Consider the following 17,012-nt stretch of genomic DNA (forward strand, 5'->3'; position numbering starts at 1 on the left):
GAGGGAGACTCTGTTCCAGGCTTTTCTCCTAGCTTCTGGTGGTTTGCTGGCAATCTTTGGCATTCTTTGGTATATAGATACATCACCTCGATCTCTGCCCTCATGCGCACGCACGAGCACGCAAGTGTGTGTGTGTCTGTGTCCCTGTCCAAATTTCTCCCTTTTTATAAGGATATGAGTCATATTGTAGGGGCCCACCTTACTCCAGTGTGACCTCACCTTAACTAATTACATCAGCAACAAATTCTATTTCCTAATAAGGTCACATTGTGATGTGTATATATAGAACTTCGATATATAAATTTTGGAGAGACATAACTCAACCGATAACAGGCCCTGACATGTTCTCTTATCATCTCTGCCTATAATACCGCTTCCAGCAACCTCCCACACCCACCAGATTTTTTTGGCAATCTCCTTCACTTCCCTCGGCTTTCAGTTAGCTATTGCTTTCTTGGAAAAGTCCTCCCTGACATTTTGCCAACCCATCAATAAGATTAGGGCCCTTTCTTATGTTCTTCCAGTGTGTCTGTACTTACACACCTCCCACAACCCTTATCACTTTGTACTATACTTGCTTATTTACTGACCTGTCTTCCCACAAGACTTCAAATGCCTCATGGACAAAGATTACTTAATATGGAGTCTCAGAACCCAGATGGATTCTAAGTAAATATTTGCGAAGTTAATAAATACTAATGTCTCTTTTTATATTCTGAGCATCACCTACTTCATTTTCTATAAATGGCTAGATGTTAAAAAGCTGCAAAAATTAGAAAGCAAAAGTTTTTAAGCAACATATCATTTGGTGTTTAGTTTGAGGCTCAGAACTCTGCCAGGTATTTCAAATAAAAGGTATTTAACACAAGAAATCGATTGCACTATTGTTGGATGGATGTAAAAGCAAAAAGGGAATACCGAGAAAAATCCAGATACAAGTAACTGCAAGAAGTGGCCACCACTCCTAGGACTGAAGGAAGAGAAAGGAAATGGAAAGGTTACCAGAAACTAAGAGTCAGAGGATGGTGTCATTTTGGCTGAGGCTGAAATCTCAGAGAGGCACAAACCTCGTGGCTGTAGCTTGGACCTCTGAACTGAAGAACACGAAAGCTGATACAGGAAGTGCTGAAAGTTGCTGGAGGGAGAGCCATGACTGTCCTCTGCTATCAGAGGGAAACGCAAGATACCCAGCAAGGAGCTCCGGGAGAGGAGTTTGCAGACTTCCAGCCCCAGCACCACAGAGCGGAAATAAGGAGGCACAAAACCAGCACAGGAAAGAACCCAGTACAAAGGTAACTGGATTTCACATAATTAGGAAAGATTCTGTCCAAGGGTTTCTAACCCTGGCTCTGCCACAGGCTGACCACATCCTTAGACCAGCAGATTCCCTCCTCTGAGCTTCAGGCTCCCCACCCGTGGCAGATGATCTCTAAGGGCCTTTCCAAGTATGAGGAGGAATTTGACAGGAGAAGCACCAGGAAGTTGCTGGGGATTTCTGAACGATGTTGTCACTCTCTAGAAGATCCTATCCCAGGCTTTAGCCATCAAGTAAATACGACATTTCCTTTTTCCTATTCTGCAGCTACCGTTCAGATATTTCAAAGAAAGCAAAGGAAGGAAGAGTCAGGGCTGCATTTCTCCAGTATGGTGACTCCCTTAGACAAACTGATTCCCAAATAGCCATTCAGGACAACGTTTCACATTCAGTTAAATGAACAAATAACAGAAGTGCAGGGGGTGGGGAAAAGGTAGGGAGGAGCAAGTGGGGAGGACGGGCGTAAAAAGAGCACCTGTTATATACAGGGCCTGACACTACTGTGTGTCTCATTCACATCAACACTGTTTTCTCTGGTCCTCTTGTCCTGGCCTTGCTCTGCCTCCCATGGCCTTGTTGGGAGTTCAATCATGATGTAGGGAGCCTCGGTTCAAGTCTCAGCATAGCCACATGCCATCCAGGATACCTAAAGCAAGGCATTTATTTTTGCCTCCTGTGAGCCTTGCTTTTCTCCCTGCTGTTCTGCCTACCTCTCAACATCATAAGCATCAAATGAGCTAATATGTGTGCAAGTGCTTTTTCAACCTCAGTACTGTTTACAAAAGTGCAGTCATTTTATGAAAACGCATTAAATATGAAAATGCATTTATAAAAATGTATTACATATACTTAAGATTTTTGCACACAGATGTGTGCTTTCGACTTCAATAAAACAATTACCAAAAAAAATATAAGAAGCAAAAGGTGATTTAAATGTAGTGTAATGTATGAACTAATGGCCGTATCAAGTGATAAGAAGTGACCTACTTAGATAACAGAGCCAATAGCGTGAGTAAATAGATAAAGGAGAGCTAAGTACTCTAGATTTTATAGACATAGCTAAAATTCAGTAGGTGTATCCCTTACTTAGCTCTAGCTTTGCAAAAGGAGCCCATGTTTAGTGCAGAAAATTTGGGAACTATAGGAAAACATGGAGAAGAAAATAAAAATTACCAAATTTCCCCCTCATGCACACAAAATTAAAATTTCTCTGTGAATTACAAGAGCAAATGGACTGAGGGACTCCCTGGTAAAAATGTTCTTTCTTCTTTTCCTTCTTTTCTACTTCTTGACAGACTCAGAAATCGAGAATTCATATAAGCCAGGCAGGGATAGCAACGCAAGGGGTCTACAGAAAACAGGAAGGTGGAATGGCAAGTGAAACAGCTAGGATGAGCCATTGCAAGTGCCATGATAAATGGCAGGTGACCCCTGGCCTGAAAGACAGGGACATTAGGGAGTGATGGAGACTGCAGCAAGCTCAAGACCACGTGTCCACAGGGTTGCTTAGCTCCCAGCCATTATTCCATATTTCCAGGATGGCTGGGTCACGGATATTTTTTAAGAGAAGTTGGGCATCTGGAATTTTATGTGAAAGTCCCCAGTTTTTTAAATGTTAGTACCTAATTAAATTTTTAATTCTCTAGGCCAAAGACATCTGTAGGCCACATGTGACCTGTGTCTGCCAATTCTCAACCTCTTCTAAAGGCAAAGAGGGTAGGGGTTCATTGTAGGTCTTTGGCAAGAAAGTAAAAGGAGCAGATCTCTAGTTCAGAGATCTCCTGAGGCAGCTGGCGTGAAGGCGGGACTGGAGTGGGCAGAGACTGGAGGTGGTGAAAAGAGAATATTCCAGGTAAGTGATGATTGGGGCAGTGGAGAGGGAAGCTGGAGAGGAGAGGAAGGGTGGGGCATGGCGTTGGGAAAATTGGTACAGGGTGGGGCCTGATGCCCAAGGGAGGTGCCAGTGTTGCAGTTTTGCCTAAAGTCCTAGGGACCCACTGCTCAATTTTGAGGAAGGAAGTACCTTGTTTGGTAACACAACTGCAGAGGAGGAACTGCTTAGTATTAGAGATACCTCCTCCCAAAATAGCAAAAGGACTAAACAAGCCATTGATTCTGGGGCTTGAAGACAGAGCCCCAAAGGCGGCTGGGAAGGGGACGTCATGTGGGCTGAGCAGTCTCGACCAGAAAACAAGGGAAGGGAAAGAGGAGCAGAGTGGGAACCAAGTCCTATACCTTGAAGGGATTGGGATGCTTAGTGTAAAATAAAAAAGGCACAAGGGACACACAGGGAGCAGGCAACTTACTTGCAAAAAGTATTTACTGAACATCGTGTGGCAGGGTTTCCAGTTGATGCTACGTAGGTTCAGGGGGTAGAGTGATAAGCAAAAGCGAATAAAATCCATGTTGTCTCTGCCCTGAGGGAGCCTTCTGGAAAGACATCGATTGAATAATCTCACCAATAAATGCACCAGTGCCAAACTGAGATAAGCGCTGGGAAGGAAAGGCACCGAATGCTGAGGGCGTGCCTTGAGGGTGGGGACCGAGACTTCCAGGGGAAATGAAGATTCAGCTGAGAGCTAAGCGATGAGTAAGCACTGAGGAGGTAAACAGGGGAAGGAAAGGCTTGTGGGTATCAGGAACAGCGTGTGCAAAGGCCTTACCCACTGGAAGGACAGAGAAGACCAGTGTGGTTGGAACACACCAGGAAGGGCGATGGGATGGAGAGGGCGAGGCTTGTTCTATAGGTTCTGCCAATGCCTCCATTGGGAAGGCTGCAGACACACTTAGTAGAAGATACTGATGGAGATGTTGGGGATGTGTTGTTTGCTTTCAGTTCATTAAAATAGAAAGCAGCCATTTATTCAGTTCCACATATCCTGGGCCCTGTCCTAAATCATTGTCTCATGAATCCACACAATAACCTCAGAAGGTGTGTGTTCCCTTTACCATTGCTGTCTAACAAACACCCTTAAAACTTAGCGGCTTAATAAACAATCATTTTATTATCTCTCTTGATTGTGGAAGGGGCTCAACTAGGTGGGTTTTGCTTGGAGCTTCTCATGTGTCTACCATTAAATGGTGGTTAGGGCTGGAGTTATCTGAAAGCTGGGGCTGCGCTGAAATGGTGGGAAATGCTGGGGGCACCTCTCTCTCTGTGGCTTCTCCACCTCGTGACTAGTTTGGGCTTCCTCTTTGCATGGAGGTCTCTGGGAAGTGTATACGGTAGAGGTCTTCCCCTAGAGCAAGGCATTCAGGAGAGATAGGCAGACATGGGCACTCCTCATAAAGACTGACCCTAGAACTGCCTCGATGTCACTTCTGTTACACTCACTGGCCACCGTAGTCACAAGTTAGACCAGATTCAAGGGAGTGAAATAATAAATTCCACCCTTCGATGGACCATGGCATGAGCATATAGGAGGGAAAGAATCGGTGATGGCCATCCAGGAGATAAGCCATCATAGTAATTACAGTTACTATCCCTGTTTTACAAATGAAGGGATCAAGGGTCAGAGAAAAACTTCCCCAAGATCCAAAAGCCAGCAGCAAGTGGCAGAACTAGAATGCAGACCCAGGTCTAACGGACTCCAAACCGTCCTGCATTTAACCACTGTGAGATTCCTTTAGTGGGACAGTGGAGCAATAGGAGAAGCCCTGGGTTCTGCTCCCAGCAATGCCTCCAACTCACTGTGTGACATCGGGTAAGCCTCTTCTCACCTATGGGCCTCATGTATGCAGTGAGAGTTGGGCAGTTCTAGGGTTCTCGGGTTCTGAGGGTCTGTGCTGCACCCTCTGAGCTGGTTGGTCACCAAACGGCTCCTTCCCCCTCTTAGCCCATCAACATGTCAGCTCCAGGTTGGGGCAGGAGCCTCTGCTCTTCCTCCTTCTCTTTCCTCATAGCAACGCTCTCTTTGCTCCCAGGCTGCTCTGTTTACCCAGCCTCTCCTCCACTTTCCCCCTTTACTGTAACCATAACCAATAAGCAACGCCTTCGGCCTCTCCTTTCCACAGCTCCATAGCCTCCCTTGAGTGGCTGATTTCACTCTTGACTTGCAACTTTATAGAGGCTGAGGCCAACATCTTTTTTATGCCAGACAGAGCACATCAGGCTTTGCAAATAATTGGTATGTACGAGAGTGTGTCGAATGAGAGCTTGTATAAGAGAATCCATGCTCTTGTTTTGTGCAAACTGCCAAACTGTACACTAGAGGGCAAACCCACTGTGGTCAGGAATTGCATCTAACTTACTGGTCACTGTACCAACAGTGCCTTAAAAAGTGTGTGGCTCACAGTAGGTAACCAAAATATATTTGTTAGTTGCACCAGCTAATATTTTTTTAAATCCTGGGCATTTAATTCTTTAAGTTTCCACTTTATGGTTCAACTCATCCTCAAAAATATTTGAGTTTAATTTTCCTCTTCTGTCTATTCTAATTCCTGATATTTCTTTTCTCCTTATTGGTTTTTGTGAGTCTGATGTTTTTGTCCTAGGAACATTCCCTTTCAACTTAAGCCATCAAAATTTAAATTTGCCTCTAGACCAGGGGTGTCCAAACTGCGGCCCGCAATCCATTTTTAATTGGCCTGCAGCAAATTCCAAAAATATATTTAGTTTACTTAAATAAACCAGGTGAGGCAATATGTACTTCACCTCGAGTGAGTGGCCCGGCTGTTTGTGTATTTTACCACATATGGCCCTTGGTAAAAAAAAACGTTGAAAAAAGTTTGGACAACCCTGATCTAGACCTTTCACTCTTCTTTACAATCTCAACTAAAATGTTAAGGATAAGAAGCTGTAAGAGAGATTGAGAGTCAGAAGCCTCAGCTTCTAGACCCATTTCTCCTACAGTCTCTGTGATATTTCTCAAATTCCTTCCTTCCACACTGTGGATCTCGATTTTCCCATGCAGAATGTGAAAGGGTTGGAATATCAGTGGGTACCTTTTTAGCAATGCAGCGTTTGCACAAATCTAATTTTATGCAGAAGCAGCAGGACATAGAAAGCAGCTACAAGTGAAGCAGCCCTGGTTCGGGGTGACCCTTGCTTTCTGTGGCTGCCTCTGAGGCCCCTCTGCTGAAACAGGGGCTCTAATGAGCTAGGCAATCCTTAAGGGCCCTCCAAGTCTGAGGCAAAATGATTCATAGGCCTGTTAATCCACTGGACTGTCAAAAAGGCCGTCATCACCAGGCAGAGGCAGGGCTACACACTCATGTACACTCCAAACCGAAAACAGGCCCCAGAAGCTGCTTTAGCTAGCTCAGTCTTTTACTGCTTCCTCATTTGTTCAAGCTTTTGCCTTCTTTATTTTCATTTCCTGGTTTCTTCTGACATCCTTCCTCTTACCCCTCCAAAGATGTTACTAATTGTTACTAAAAATTCTAACAATGTCTACTTTTACTTCTTGGCTGCTATCTGTTACACATCCCCTCCCCACCCCCACCTCTGGTCTCCATAGTCACTGACTTATGATTGAGTTCACTAACGTTTGCTTAAATTGCACCTCAATTTCTTCACCATAAAAAGGTAGTGGTAATCAAAGGAAAGGACTCTTGACGGTATATTCTAGGATTCTGTGGGCCATTATCCTTTTTTATTAAATTTCACTTTTTAACAGTACGCGTAGTAAAAACTCAAACAGAACAGGTGAGTTAAAAAATGAAAGTAAAAGTATACTGTCCTGTCCCACCTCCCCCCCACCAGCACCATCTGCAAATCCCTAGTCCATTAGACACTATTCACTGTTTCTGAGTGTTGTTGAAAATACGGTTGTGGAAATAGAAACACGTCATTTACACAAAAAGGTGACACACATACGTGTATTATTTTGTTTCAACCCTTTTCACTTACTGTCTTGGAGATCTTTATGAATCAACACGTATATCTACCTCATTCTTTTGAACTGTGGCCTAACATTCCATTACACAGTTACACCCATTTGTTGAATCTATTTACACGTTTCCCTATTGATGCATATTTGTATTGTTAGGTAGATGTCACATACAATAGTTTGTTTACACAAATGGGGACACGTTACACTGCTGTGCAATTAGCTTTTTTACTCAATGATATCTTTTGGATATTGCTTCACACTACCTGGTACAGAGCTCCCTCTTTTTAAAAAACTAACAGATTTTATTTTTTTAGAGCAGTTTTAAGTTCACAGCAAAATTGAGAGGAAGGTACAGAGATTTCCCATATTACCCTGCCCCACACATGTAGAGACCTCCCCTCTTCACCCCACACCAGACGGTACATTTGTTACCACGATGAACCTCATGAACACATCATAATTACCTGAAGTCCGTAGTTTGCGTTACGGTCACTTTTGGTGTTGTACATTCTGTGGATTTTGAGAAATGTATAATGCCATGTGTCCACCATTATAGTATCAGATAGAAGAGTGTCACTGCTCTGAAAATCCTCTGTGCTCTGCCTACTCATCCTTCCTTCCCCCTAACTCCTGGCAACCACTGGTCTTTTTACTGTTTCCATAGTTTTCCCTTTTCCAGAATGTCATATAGTTGGAGTCATGGAGTATATATACATACCCTTTAAGATTGGCTTCTTTCACTAACTAATATGCATTTGTTTCCTCCATGTCTTTTCATGGCTTGATAGCTCATTTCTCTTTAGTGCTAATAATATTCCGTGATCTGGACGGACCACAGTTTCGTTATCGACTCACCTAGCAAAGGACATCTGAGTTGCTTCCAAGTCTGGGCAATGAATGAACGTGAATAAAGCTGCTACAAACACCTGTGTTTGCATAATAGTCCATAGTATATCAATACATTAATTAATCCAGCCATTTTCCTTTCACACTCATTTAGATTGTTTCCGGTTTTTGTCTTTGTATTATACTAAACAATATTGCAGTGCCAATCCTGTACAGATATCCTTTACGTAGCTGTGTGCATATATCTCCAAGAGAAATTTCTAGCAGTGGAATTGCTGGGTCAAAGGGTATATGCATTTTAAATTTGAATGGGACAATAACTGTGTCTACTTGAGTCTAGTACCAACCCTGAGTTTTTGCAAAGCATTACATTTTGCTAATGTGGTAGGTAAAAAAAAGATTTCTCCTTGTTGTTCCCGGTTTTCGCATGTGGATCCACTCACTTCCTTTCATCCCTCATGGCCCAGCTGACCACTCCATATGCTCCACAGCTTGCCACACACCCCTCTCTCTGTGTTTACCTGAATGCTTCACTTGCTGAGGTCTGTCCTGTATTTCCTCGCCGTAATAATCACAATCCCCTATAGGAAGGAAGCCTTCACTGTCAGCCAGCCCCATAGTCACACACACATTTGTGCATTTGATTCTCACCACCAGTCTGGGGGCAGGTAGGAGAGGAGTAAAAATCTGCTTTACAAGCGAGGAAATAGACCTGGCACCCAGCACAGAGATACGGGAGCAGTGCCCTACTCTTGCCAAACTGGTTTCTTTCCTCATCCATTCACTTGGCACGGGGCTGCTGGGCCCATCTCTGTGAAACAGCCTCATTTATGCCACGGTTGGCTTTTTTCTGGATCATAGTGTCCCGTGGTCTGTCCCATGCCTCCCATGATTTCTCTTAAACCTCAAGTCCTTATCCCAGCATTCAGGGGTTTTCCAAAGAAACAGCCCAACTCATATCTTACTGCTTCCTTCCTCATATACCAGATAGTGTAGCGCTCCTGGAATAACCACTGGTGCTCCAGCATCGTTCAAAGTTTCCCACTTCCACGCCCATTCGCACTGTTTCTTCTCCATGGTATTCCCACCTTCCACTCCTGACTGCCAACATCACACCTATTCTTCAAGCCCTGCTCAATGGCCACCAACTGAATGAAACGTTTTATGATTTCTCTTTATCTCCCCCCAAGTAACTAACAAGACCAGCCTTCTGTTGAATGCACGTCTCTTTTTTATACCTCATTTGTAGGCTTTATCATCCACCCTGTCATATCATAATTACCCTTCTTATCTTCACAGTGTTACCATAAATCTTTGAGAGGCAGCACCATGGTTAACTGCTAACTATGCCCCCAAGAGCTTTCAGCGGGACCTGGAAGTAGTAACTAAGGTGCCTAAAAATTCTCAAATGTATGTTTTTTAGCATAACAAAAATGGAACCATTTTATACAATCTGGTATACAATTTGCTTTTTATACCTTATGATAAAGCATGAAAAACTTCCTGAGTTAGTGCATTTAGATTTACTTTATTCTTTTTGATAACTACACATTATAATAGTGTATGTGTTTCATGTACATTATTAATATTTAACCATTGCCTCTTTCTGAACAATTAGTTTTTTAAATCTTGCTTTATTACAAACAAAATTGAAACACTGTCTTTATGAACAAACGTGACATTTATGGAACAAATTTCTAGCAATGGAATCGCTAGGTGAAAGGATAGTATGCATTTTACTTTTTAATGAATTCTACCAAACTACCCTCCAAACAGTTGTGCCAATTTATTTTCTTTTTAAAAATCCCATTGGTCTCTTGGCTAAAGACTCTTTGTTATCCACTGCTCACCTGCTATTTTGTAAGCCTTCCCTGTACCTCTTCCCCAGTGTTTATGTGGGGAGACGGGGTACTGAATTAGTCCTTTTCTGCCCACTATATCGAGTTCCTAGCTCTAGCATAGCATTTATTCCATTACATGGAAGTCAGGTTTATGCAGCAACCCTGCTACTAATCTGGGAGCTTCTCAAATACAAAGACCCTGTCTTGTTCATTTCTTTATATCCCTCAAACCCATACTTTAAAAATATCGTGTGTGTTTGTGTGTGTGTGTGTGTGTGTGTGTGTGTGTGTGTGTGTGGTGTACTACTTGCCTTCTGTATTCTGGACTCTGTGTTGGGGTGCTGGGCATACAAAGATGAATCAAATAGCATTTGCAAGCAAAATGGGGAATAGTAATAATATAGGGTAAGTGCTTTTGTATGGGGTGACACAAAAGCATATAGAAGAGGCATCCAACCCTGTCTATAGTCAGTAAGTTTTGCTGGAGAAAGCTGACAAAGCATGAATGTGGGAGTGATGTGTGTGTGCATGAGTGTGGGAGTGTGTGTGAGAGTGTGTGTGTACATGTGTTGGGGTGGGGGTGGGGCCAGTGCAGAGACGAGAAGAGAAGGGAAGGGGGATGCTATGAATGGAGGAAAGGGCAAAGCCCAGAGGCTCATGGCCAATGACTTACAACCTCTCACATCCTCCTTCTCTGTTCAGAAATCGTGATGAGGATGCTTGGTCCCAAACCTTGGTCATTTGGCTTTTTTCCCATAACGGATTGGAAGCTGCTGCCTCTTTGCGCCAGCAGTCTGGTACAACTTAGCTGCCAGACGCCAACACCCAGGGCACATCCACCTCAAAAGCCTAAACATGCGGTCTTTCTTTGAGTCTGGACTTCTGCATCTGAGTATCCTGAGTTAGTGGGTCAGAGGCAGCCTTTTGGTCCGATAGAGCTGGGTTTGAAGCCCTTCTGCTCCTTTTACCTACCCTGTAACCTGTGGCAGGCTGCTTAACTTCTACTAACCTCAGTTCTCTCATCTATAAGTTGGGAATAACTGTGCCTACCTCTCAATATTGTAGAGAAATGAGAATAAAACAAGAGAATACATAGGTAAGGTGCTAAGCCCAGCTCCCAGTATCTAATACATACGTAAGTAAAAACTATGCCTATTGTCTTTCAGTCCTCTCAGCAACCACCAATTGGTTACGATGCAATCACTTCATTCAAACTTCTCACTTGACAGATGAGGAAACTGAGGCCCGGGGGGGGGGGGCAGTCACAGGAGGTGTGAGGGCCAGGGCAAGACTCTCCTTCCTCTGAGCCCACAACATGTTTCACTGCCCCACAGAAATTAGACTTAGCTGTGGCATCTGCACCACCTCTCCTTAACCAAGTGAGGTTTATCCTTTGGTGCCACACCCACAGAAAGCACTGCTTTGGAGAGAAGCCAGCTCTATTTCTATTCCTGAGTGAACTGAAGGCATTTCTCTTCCTTTTCCCTTCTTCCCCAGCCAGAGTCAGCTTTATCTTCTCCCTTTGTTTCCCCTTTAGCCCTGCTCCTTGCCTTCCTTCTCTCCAGCAGACACTACTTGATAGTTTCACTTCTTCTTTTCTGCAGGGCCCACAAGATTTCTTTTTCTCAGCTTCCAGCACTGGACAGTTTGTACTTGGGCGATCTTCAGCCCAAGAGGTTGTATATACAATCTCTTCCGTATGGGAGGTTTCCTGAGTGCCAGAACTTTCAGACCTTTCCATGGCTTCTCCAGGTTTAATATCAATAATTAGTTTAGCACTTACTATGTGCCAGGCCAGTTCTAGCTACTTTGCAGATATAAACTCTTGTGATCCTCATAACAACCCTGTGAGGCTGTGATAATGATTATCAATAGCCCCAATTTACAGATGAGGGAATCGAGACACAGGAAGAAGAAATAACTTGTTCAGGGTTTTACAGCTATCAGACGAAGCAGGACTTCAAACCAAGCAGTGGGCTTCAGTGTTGCTCCAGAGCTCCTCACGGGATCGCGCAGAGCCTGGCTCTTCGTCTAAAGCCAGACACTAGCTTTGCTTCTCCCACTCCCTGGCTGGCTTCCCTTGGGAGCCCTTCCTTCATCAGTCACTTGTACCCAAATCCTCCTCTTGCTGCCAGGAAATCCAACTTAAAACATCTCCCAAAAATCTACCCCAAAGGTAACCACCATTAGTAGTTTGACACATACAAAGGATTTTTTTCCACCCTGGTTGGATTAATTAATTTATTCATTTGAAGGAATGCCCATCGAGAAACAAATGTAATGCCCTGCAATCGAAGCTGTGCTAGAACATCCAGAATGATGACAGTGATGGTGGTGGTGGTGATGACGATAATGATAAACATGGTTCTTGGAAACACTGTGTTAAGTTCCTTAAACGCATTATTTCATTTAACCATCAGAAGCATCCCCAGACAGTACCACTATTCAGGGAACAGTTCCACGGTAATGATAACCATCGACAGACACATCACCCCAAATCTACTTATCTCCTAATCACTGTGGTATTTTAACTTCTTCTTTGATGTCCAACCAAAACCTCAAATTCGATATGACCATATCTGAATTCATCACCCCTTCCTGTCTCCTACAGACACTCAGGCCACCGCTGTCTTCTTCCCTATTTGGCCCTGGTCCCACACTTTTGACTCATCCCCCAACCCCCAGCCAATCCAAGTTATGCTGATTTGTTCCACTGTCATGTCTCTTGGTTCTCTCCCTTCTTTTCTAAACCCAGTTTTTCATACATTCTCTCTACTCCCTCAATAATCCTCCAAGGACTTTTAGCTTCATTTTTCATAGGAACACTCTGAAGCCCAGAGGGTTTAAGCGTATTGCCTGAAGCACTCAGCTGGTTAAGGACAGGACCAGGATTGGAACCCAGACCCATCCAGCTCCAAAGCCCATGCTTTTTCTATCACAGCAATGTGTCTCATTAACACAAGGCTGGGATTGAGATACCTTTAGATATAATAGAAATTCTTTTAAATCCTTCAGTAACACTACATTAAAAATAACACTGTACTAATTAGCAGTTGTCCCCTTTTCAATTTCCTTTCAGTCTTTTAAAATAGATGGAGAAGTCCCAATTAGTGCTAGAATACCATTAATATCTCCCTAGGACTCGCTAATCTTCCCTTTCAATAAAAAGAGAGAGGGACTCAGGTTCAGAACTTTGGCAGGCAACAAAACCTAGCTAGAATTTATTAACATTGTTCCGTGCTCATGGTTACCTGCTATTTATGGCAGATGACACCCGTCTCCCACATGTCGTAATGGAAGGAAAACAAAATTTTCTTTAAAAATAAATGTATTTGAGTTTTAGAAGTAAGTCAACATCCAGAAAAATATTTAGTAAATAACAGTACACCTGCTACTCAGAATAGCAGGAATCACGATGGTGAAATATGGAGAAACAATAACTGAGTTGTTTTGTAGGATATTGACAGTTTTTGCTTGCCAACTCCTCAGTAGCTCTTTAGAGCAGGAACTCATCTCCTCAATGGCCCTCAGCATGCTTCCTTCCCATCATAGGCTAGTGCTGTTTAGAATAGGAAGTCTCTTAGATGTCCCTGAGCCCAAACTCCTACTCCCATTTCATGGATGAAGATTGAAGCTCAAAGAAAGAAGGTGACTTCTTTAAGGTTATGTACTGGGGGTGCCAAAAACAAGAATACAAGTGGATACTTTGGTCAATGTTGCTCAAGCAGTAGTTTGCTGAATCAGAATTATCTGGACGCTGACGGTAACCACTTTGAGCACCTCTTGTAATTGCAGAAGTCAAACGGGACTTGTATTCATTCTTTGTTATTGGTATCTACTGAGTATTACAATTTTAATACATTTTCCTTTCTTGAAATGTGTATACATTTTTTGGCATCCTCTGTATAACAGTATAGTTGTTCTGGGACCAGAACCTAGTTCTACCAACCCCCATCCATGCTCTCTCCTCTGCACCATAGTGCTTCCGTCACAAAGAGACATTCATCAATATACACTCTTTATTCCCAAATCTGGAGGAGACTCCATCCAAGCAATCCCACTCAGATTCAGCAAGAAAATTAAGCCCGATGCCCTAAAGCATCCATTACATAGTATGTAATAACTTCATCTCTATGAAGTTATAGGGTAATAGCTATGTACCATCCTTGGGAGAACTGGGAAGAATAGTCACTCAAACAATTTTTCTGTGTGATTTAATTCCCTTGTAAAACTCTAACTGAGGAAAGCTACTAGAGTTTAGTTCTTTTGAATAATTGAATCTCCTCAGACAAGAGTCTTTCATATGACCAACTGAAGTCTCTCCTTCGTTAATTTAATGTCATCTCCCTTTGTTCAATCCCCCTGAGATGCGGAAAATTTATTAGCATGTCTCTCATAAAACGCTAGCATAGCAGGAAATTAAATTCATCTGGTATAATCAGCTGTTCTGAAAGCTTTGCTGGTTGCTCTGCTTACTCTATGGTTGCCAAGGTGACTGCAAATTGATTTGTTTGATGACTTGTTCTAGGATCATTCCAGGTATTGATGTTAAGGTTAGACAGCGACAAACCCATGGATGGTGAAGGAGACTCCAGACCCAAGGCAACAAGGAATATTTAACCTGAGGAGGAGAGAGCTCAGAAGAATCTAAGGAACTCTCCCAAAAGTTGAAGAGAGAGGAGACTTGTTTGAAATGGCCTCAAGGGGGCAGACTTAAGATCCACGGGTACACGCTATGAGAAGATAAAGTTCAGTTCAATATCTGAAGAGTTGGAAAAATACACCCTGACAAAAGAGCTGGTGAGCTTGCTTTCACTAGAGGTGGCTCTCGAAGAGTTATGGTGGGTGCTATTGTATAAGGAGCTGACTAGACATGAGATGCTTCATTCAAAAACCACTCACATCCCATCCAGCTCTATAATTCAATGATAATGCTGATTTCCATTACTGTTCTTCTTCCTAAGGAACCAAGCTTTGTGACCTTTTTCATTCTTTTTCAGAGCAATTCAAATTTAAAATAAATTACTCATTACCCATGTTCAAAGGGTCCTTTCACAATATGATCTGAAAAGACAAATATGTACTCGATATATACATTTTGATTCAAAAGAAGATAATGACAGTAACAGCTATCTAAGGCAGCATGCTAAGTGCTTTACATGCATTTAATCTCATTTAATAAAAATTTAACAAGATGATACTGTACAGAGATAAATATTAAAACCGATATTTAAGACCATCATTTAGAAAGAAATCTACAAATGTTTCTCTGCACAGAGGATCATGAAGATGGAACGAATGTTGTCTAAACCAAGACCAGGGTAAGATTTTCCTAAGCCGTCCTGCTATTGGTGTGAGGGCATTCCCTGGTACCACAGAGCCTTACTCCTGTTCAAACATTCATTCGGTAAATCAAAGTGTGTGTGTGTGTGTGTGTGTGTGTGTGTGTGTGTGTGTGTGTGTGTTTTCCTGTTTGGCAGGCAGGAAATGACAAATCAATGTCTTAAGGGATTGACAAAATATGTAATTAGACACTATCAATCACCATTTTAAAAAGCCTGCTTTTTCTTCCATCAGATAAAGGTATATTTAGTCTACTAAGAACTTTCCAGTTTAACTGAAGCATTAACTCTCTAAGGCCAGAAGCCCAATAAACAGTGCCAGTCAAACTCCTCTGCTGAGAAATCAAAGAGCACTGAGCAGTGAAAACACATGAGGGCAGGAGCAGACCTGCCTCCTGGGCTTCCCTGCCACCTTCCCCTGGACACTTCTTATTTCCGCATTTTAGTTCCTCATTTGCAAACTGGAGCGGGGGGAATAAACTAGATGATCTATTGGAACTCTCTCCCATTCTAACTCTCTCTAATCCTACAATTCTAAGAGGAGGTCTGAAGAAGACTCTTGGCATGAAGATAATATGTTGAAATGCCTACCAGCTTGGTAACACAGGACAGGGAGAAAGAGGGACAGAGGCAGAGAAATTGTCCATTTTGCAAGGCTGGTGGGCAAAGGTCTGGACCATCCTTGTTGACATAAGCCGTCTTCCCCTCTTGATTTAGTGTTCCTGGGTTTTTAAAAAGGTGTTTCCCAAAATATTCCATGTTAAATTTTTAAGTGACTTATGTGTATATCTAAATGATCAATTAGTGTTTGTCATAAAAGGACTTTCTTTGTTCTTTTTTTGTTATGGGAAGGTTAAACAATATGCTTATTTATTCCATAGCTTCACAAACAGGAAGGAGGTTTTAAATGACTTAATTCCACAATTCAGGGTAGATGTATATTTAAAGAAATGTTGTTGCATAACAGACACTGCCGCTTCCTAAAATGCATCATACCAGAGCCAATTTTGGAACACACAAATATGAGGTGGGTATATTTTGAAAACTATGTGAACATAATAGATGCTTAATATTTGTGGGTTTTATGGGAAGTATTTGTTTTTTAAGGCATCTGTCTTTGCAAGCCATTTCTGCAAGTGAAGGAAGTTACAGGGGGCAGGTAGGTTAACTTTTGCTTCTGAGCTTTGCTTTTAGAGTAAAAGTCCCAAGTTACTTTTGTCCTAAAGTATTTTATTGTTCTATTAGAGCAGACTAACAACATATTCTAAACTACTGAGTAATTTATATAAATTTCATTTATAACCCACACTTGTGTGACATTTATATGTGCAAAAACACTTTCACATTTATTATTATATCGTTTGATTCTCACTCAGCCCAAGGGAAGTGACTTTATTACCCATTTAGAGATGGAGGAAATTAGGCTCCATCTTTTTGATTTGCCTAAGGAAAGAGAGCTATAAAGTTCTAAGGCAGGAAGATCTGAAGCTTGGGTATTCCAATTCCAGTTGTAGTCCTTTTTCCCTATTCTCCATCCTTTTCTGCAAATGATGACACAGTACATTGAAAGGATTAAAAGATGGGTTTTTGACTCAGGCAGACCTGGGTTCACCTCCTGCTACTGACACTGCCTCACCCTGTGCCCTTGGGCAAGCTAAATTCCTCTTTGAGCCTCATTTGTGAATTAAGCTAAAAATAGTACCCCCCCACCATGGGACTGTGGGAAGGATTAAATGAAATAATGCATGAAAAGCACATGGCAGAATGTTCCATAAACGTTAGCCATTGTTATGTTATTATGTAATCTACAAAGTATGTTGGTTACACTGCATGA

The 17,012-nt window shown here is 42.4% G+C and overlaps 2 long non-coding RNA genes across 4 annotated transcripts in view; one reads left to right on the top strand and one right to left on the bottom strand.

The window, feature by feature from the left end:
- The window catches only part of LOC141567289 (uncharacterized), a 116,644-nt gene that overhangs the window by 86,561 nt on the left and 13,071 nt on the right, over nt 1-17,012 (bottom strand). Inside the window, exon 1 of one of the 3 annotated variants that reach the window (XR_012489821.1) lies at nt 3,622-3,891. The exons of 1 other annotated variant lie outside the window; for it this stretch is intronic. This is a non-coding gene — a long non-coding RNA (uncharacterized LOC141567289). Of the gene's footprint in view, nt 1-1,067; nt 1,188-3,621; nt 3,892-17,012 lie in introns of those variants that run through there. One more of the 3 variants, XR_012489820.1, reaches the window with a different exon arrangement.
- On the top strand, nt 1,154-15,247 carry LOC141567290 (uncharacterized). Its single transcript, XR_012489822.1, has 3 exons — nt 1,154-1,292; nt 2,962-3,167; nt 14,365-15,247. It is a non-coding gene; the product is annotated as an uncharacterized LOC141567290 (long non-coding RNA).

The sequence above is a fragment of the Rhinolophus sinicus genome, linkage group LG10 (assembly GCF_036562045.2).
Source record: "Rhinolophus sinicus isolate RSC01 linkage group LG10, ASM3656204v1, whole genome shotgun sequence".
NCBI classification, from domain to species: Eukaryota; Metazoa; Chordata; class Mammalia; order Chiroptera; family Rhinolophidae; genus Rhinolophus; species Rhinolophus sinicus.